This window comes from Hirundo rustica, chromosome 23, assembly GCF_015227805.2.
Source record: "Hirundo rustica isolate bHirRus1 chromosome 23, bHirRus1.pri.v3, whole genome shotgun sequence".
Lineage (NCBI taxonomy): Eukaryota > Metazoa > Chordata > Aves > Passeriformes > Hirundinidae > Hirundo > Hirundo rustica.
Window position 1 is genome coordinate 2063073 of NC_053472.1, and position 6000 is coordinate 2069072.

The 6000-nt window shown below is 56.2% G+C and overlaps 1 protein-coding gene across 3 annotated transcripts in view; it reads right to left on the bottom strand.

Moving 5' to 3' along the window:
• Positions 1–4514, bottom strand: part of ZBTB44 (zinc finger and BTB domain containing 44) — a 37112-nt gene extending 32598 nt beyond the window's left edge. For all 3 annotated transcript variants that reach the window (XM_058423377.1, XM_040085011.2, XM_040085012.2), the window contains exon 1: positions 4418–4514. The gene's annotated coding sequence lies outside the window, so the exon portion shown is untranslated. The remainder of the gene's footprint in view (positions 1–4417) is intronic.
• Between the last annotated feature and the right edge of the window lie 1486 nt (positions 4515–6000).

A 6000-nucleotide genomic window follows, 5' to 3' on the forward strand; every position in this document is an offset into this window, starting at 1 on the left:
TTGCTGCTCTGCTCCCCCCTAATGATTTACTTCTGGCCACTGTCACAGACCACATGCTGAGCCCAACACACTTTCTGCAGCCTTTATTATCCCATCCTTCACGTACTCTGCTAAATCTGCTCATGTGAAATAATCATTTCCCCAGCTCCAAAGTGGAACACATTAAGAACAAACATCTACAAATAATGCACAGTTCAAGTCACTTCCTTAACTTGATTAAATGGGATGTAAGAATTGAACAAAATGCTGAGCATTTACGTTTCCTGTCATCCCATTTTATCAGGTTTGCAGCTCGTTTCCTACCACCACCATTTCACTTCAGCACCTTGCACAAAGCAGTCCTAGACCCTTGCTTTCATCCAGTGAAACCATTAGAAGAATCCATTCGCTCTCCAAGGCAAGGAGAGCGATGGACTCCTATGCTTACTTAGCAATAAGCACACAACTATTTAATTAGATCTAGATGCTGGAAACTGCATCTTTGAGGCAACAGCCACGGCCGCAGAGAATGAAGCATTTCAATTCGTTACATAAATCAATGCTTCCAGTAGGTTTTTTTTCTGCTTGTAACTGCTGACTTCCATATGGAAATACTGTCACAGGTAGAGGCACATCTCCCACCCCGTTTGGCTCCTGCACCCCCACACAACACTTCTTCGAAGAAACAAGCAATTAAGTTGCTGCCCCTTCTCAGCCACACGCGATTCCAAGACTGATGTCGTATTTCAAGTGACAGACTGTGAACACGCTCTGCAACCATGGCATTTAATTTAGAAGTCAGCACTTGACACATTGAAGTATTTGGAATTCCTGAAGTCTGGCTGTCTGCACAGTTGCATAATTTGAGCAGGGATAACCTACTTATAGCCGGGAGAGGGAAAAGAATGTCAACAGACAATCCCTTCTACGTCAGGGGACATCTCCTTCCTCGTCATACGCCAGCAAGAGCACCACTGCTTTGTCACAGGTTGATTTTCTTTTTCTTTAAGCTAGTGGATTACAATTCCTAAAAGAAGTGAAGCTACATTTATCACCAGATGTCTTCCTAGGAATATGCTCAGATGTTCTCAAAGCTCACTGAAAAACAAGTTTACCAGATGTAATAGACGAGGTCAGTGAAATACTGATGTGAAATACCCCACACAAGTGTGAGGGACCCAAGGCTCGATGCTGGTCACACAAACACCTCACCAGGCACAAGTACCACGCATCCATTCACAGAAAAGCCATAAAGATCCAAGATCTCCCTCCAGCAAGTCACAGGATACAACCAAAACCAATGTCTGGGTGGTTGTTCAGCCTCAGACAGGGGGAGGAAGCTGTTTTGCTTTCCATTCTCTGGGCAAACAGCTGAGCAGACCCTCCAAGCAGCACAGCTCTCTACTGACACTGCAGAATGAAACCATCCCTTTGGAAAGTGCCAGAGTTTATGATTAACCTCCTGTTGCAACAAACATGGCAAGGATTCAGTTTCGCTATCTGACTACTCCTCTTACTTACTGCAGAAAGAATATGTAAGGACAGTCTCTCCCCTCCAAACATCACAGTCACAGAGGCAGGAATTCTCTCACCCTGTAAACAAAACCAGGGCAAAACCTCCCAAGCACGATCCTCCCTCAGCATCCATGCATCATCCACCTGGGGAGACTACAGTGGGGCTGGAAATTCCCTTCCCATGGAAGAGACTGCTTGGAGTGTTAGCACCAATTAAAGCTTTGGATTAAAACCAGCTGTTTAAATAGAAGTAGTCCCAAGGGAGAGGCACTTAGAGCATTGTAACTGGTTCCTGGAATAAACAGTTGGACATTAGTGGAGGCATTTACACTGGGGGAGCTGTGTCTGAGCGCCCAGGTTCAGCTCCACCTCCTTAAATAGCTGCACTTCAACCCAGGCAAGGTCTCCAGGCTCATCACACCTTGGATCTGCATCACATGCAGACATCAAGCTGCAGCAGGAGACCTCAAGGGCAGAAGAAAAGCACATTGCCCTCCCAGCTCCCTGAAAGACTCCTGGTGCTGCTCTGTGACCTGCCTGCACCGGACTCATTCCCACTCAGCGTCACCTTGCAGGGACCACAGAGCAGTGCCACAGGTGTGTCCTGCATGTGACAAACAGCCATCACCTCATCTATGGAAACATCCAGCCCAGAGCCAGGGATCAGCTCAGCAGTCAACTGGGTGACCTCTGCCTAAGTAAGAGCTGCCATGTGGATACATCCCAAGAATAAATAAAATAAAAATTTTAAAAAGAGAAAGGAAAAGCCTCCTATCAGGCACATGCACAGAAAGAAAGCAGGGGCAAACGTGTAACTAGGAAAACTGAGAAACTCCCCATAGGGGTATGGTAAACCCAGAGTACCTGATAAGGACAATTATGGAAGCAGGAGACTTCTAGAAACATCACAGAATGGTTTGGGATGACTTTAAAGATCATGTCCAGCTCCCCTGCCACAGGCAGGGATACCTTCCACTAGCCCAGGCTGCTCCAAGCCCTGTTCAACCTAGCCTGGAATGTTCCCAGGGATGGGGCAGCCACAGCTTCCCTGTGCAGGGCCTCACCACCCTCACAGGGAAGAATTTCTTCTCAATATCCCATCTAATCCTTCCCTCTGCCATTTGAAGCCATTCCCCTTGTCCTGTCACTCCACAGCCTTGTCAAAAGTCTCTCTCCTGCTTTCCTGGAAACTCTTCAGGCACCAGAAGGGGCTCTAAGGTCTTAGAAAAAAACCAAAAAATTCTGGAGTGGACAAATTATGTATATGATCAGAAAGAGAGGAAGTGATGGTATTTTAGACCCATGGGATGTACTGATACCTAGGAGTACAGACTCCTTAATTTTACTCTGCTGGACTGCTCAGCAAAGGAAACCCCAAAGCAAAAAGCAAGATAGAGAGCCTCCCACTGCAAGATCAGCAATGCCCAGGAAGGAAAACGGTGGAAATTTCTGCCATGGAAGATGCAACAGGCAGCCTGAAGAGGGTACAGGGCTGACCTCGCTGGCACATGCAGCAGGGAGGTAACGGGAGCGAGCACAGGAGCAGCTGGCACTGGGCATCTGTGGGAACATCCAAGACGTGACAGGACCCACGGTGGAAACCTCCACACGCATGAGGAGCGCCTGTCTGCAGTAAGGCTGCTGGCCTGCACCTTCCCAGAGGGGTGCAAACACACACAGCGTGGGCTGCGCTGGCTTTTGGCAGGAAATCAGCGGGATAACCCTGGCAAGCGTGGAGGAGGAGCCACACATCCCTCATCAGTGGGCAGAACAGGCTCCACAGCACAGGAGATGGGCTGGAGGAGTCACCCCTTAGGCTTCGGAGGAGGACGTGTCTTTGTGGATGGGGAAAACCTCAGCAGCTTTTTGCAGACAGGCAGGAGCCCCCTGAGGTGTGGGATTTAACAGGCTGTGCTGGCCAAGCATGGACTCCATTCCACGTGTGCACAGAAACAGGTACAGCAGATTTTGGGAGGTGCCGGTACCCTGTGTGTGTTAAAGGAGACAACAGGCTTTTGGCAAGCAAGAAGCAGATGATACCCTCCCAGAATCTGCTGACTGTGTTTATACAGGAAAATGACTCTGGAGAGATGGAAGGAGAGCAGAAAAACACGAAGCAGCTCTTGGCAGATGAGCACTGTGACACCCTCATGGTGCGTGGACACAGAGGCAGCGCAGCAGACCCTGGCAGATGGGCACTAAGGAATATACAGAAGGGGCTGATGTAGGAAGAAAACAAACAACAACAAAGGGACAGCAAGCTTTGCCTTATAGCTAGCGGGAATCCCTCTATTTCCTCCCATAAGCCGGCACTGGAAGCAGCAGGTATCCCGTTGGGATGCAGGAAACAACACAACTTCCCCCCCACACCCCTTGGAACTCCAGGTTTGCGTGTGTACCCACAGGCATCGGCAGCCAACGCGGCTCCCGCGGGGCAGGGGACACCCCCGGAGGGGTTAACAGCGGCACAGGGGACACCCCCAAACACGGGGACACAAGGCAGGGGACACCCCTAGACAACGGAACACGGGGCAGGGGACATCCCAGAGGGAGTGACACCCCCAAGCACCGGCAAAAGAGACAGGGAACACCGCCGGAGAAAGGTGACACCCTCCAACACCGGCACAGGAGACACCCCCCGCCCCGGGAACCCTCGGTGAGGCGCGGGGGTGACACGGCCCCGCGGGAGGGGGACACACCGGCTGTGCACCGCGCAATGGGATCCCCCCGGGGGGTGAGCGCAGCCCCGGGGCCGCGGGGCGCGGACGGGAAACACGGGGGAAGGGACGGGACGGGTCTGAAAAGGGGCGAGAGGGGCCGAAGCCTGATCCCTCCCGCCCCCCGGCCCCTAAGGGACACGAACGACCGCCGCGCCACCGACCGGCCCCCTCCCGCGCCAGGCCCGGCCGCGCTCCCCGGTTACCTGCGGGCGGTCGGTGAGGCCGGGCCGCTATCTGGGGGCCATGACGGCGGGGCCGGGAGGCGGCGGGATGACCGGGATGACCGGGATATTGTCGGGGGAGGGGGGGGGGGCGGAGGCCGCCGCCTCCCCCTCAGGCGGCGCGCGGGAAACCCGGGGGAGGGGGGGGCGGGGGGGGGGGGGAGGGAAAGCGGGGGGCGCGCGACCCCCCCCGCGCGGAGGGGCGTGAGGGGCGCGCGCGCTGCGCGTGCACGCGGGGGGAAGGGGGGCGCGCGGGGGGGAGGCGGGGAGGGGGGGAGCGCGCGCGCCTCCGTCCGAGCTCCCGCGCGCGCCGCCCGGGCACTTTGTTTGTGTCCCACAATGCACCGCGAGCGGCGGCGGGGGCGGGGCCGCGCGCCTGCGCACTGAGCGCCCGGCGGCGCCGAGCGGAACCGGGCACCCCGCGGAGAGAGCGGCGAGCGGGCCCGGCACCGGGGAGAGCCGGCCCGCTGCTCCCTGAGGGGAAACGGGGTCCTGCTGCGCCCCAGCGGAGGGTAACGGGGCCCTAGTGCCCCGCCCCCGCCAAAGGGGTAGCGGGGTCTGAGTGCCGCCCGGCGGAGGCTGAGCGGGGTCGTGGTGCACCCCGCCAGAGAGGGGACGGAGGCCTGGTGTCACAGGACCCCGGCCAAGAACAGGGTCCTAGTGCTTCCCTTCCCCCATCCGGAGCGGGGCACTGCGGAACGAGGGGCACCGGGACAGGCAGCCGGCGGGGGCTGGGGAGTGATTCCGGCTGCGCATCCCATTCCCCGAGCACGGGCTGCGCCGGGGGACCGGGACACCCGTGCATCCCCCGGGCACTGAGATACCGCAGTGCTCGCGTTCTCCTCCTGCAGTGCTCCAGCCGTGCATCCCCCGGGCACCGGGCTGCTCCGGCCGTGCATCCCCCGGGCACTGGGATGCTCCGGCCGTGCATCCCCCGGGCACTGGGATGCTCCGGCCGTGCATCCCCCGGGCAGCGGGATGCTCCAGCCGTGCATCCCCCGGGCACCGGGATGCTCCAGCCGTGCATCCCCCGGGCACCGGCGTGCTGCAGCCGTGCGTCCATCGGGATGCTGCAGTGCTCGCGTCCTCCTCCACCCCCAGCCCGTGGTGTCCCGGTGCAGCGGGGTGCTCGGCTCCTGCATGCTCCAGCCGCGGGGTGTCAGGCCCTTGCATTTTCTGCCCTTCCCAAACGTGCAGTACCCCGGTGCGTGCACCAGCTCCCAAAACCTCACAAACCACCCACCAGTTTGCAACCAATCCCAATCAACTTTCACAAGTCTCTAATTAATCCACCCCGATAATTTGGTCCAAATTCGGGTAAACTCGGGTAGATTTGCACTAATTCGGGTAAACACAGCTTTAATCCAACAGGATTAACGCAACCCTTTCCTCCGTGGATTGTTTTATGGTTGTTTTTTTTTTGTTGTTGGTTTGGATTTGTTGTCTTTGTTGTCTTTGGTGATGAGTTCCTGGTGAATTGAAGCAGGAAACAGATTGAAGGGCCTTGGCCCAAAAGTGTTAATCATCAGTAAAAAATTTAAAACCATCCCTGGAAAAGCCACACT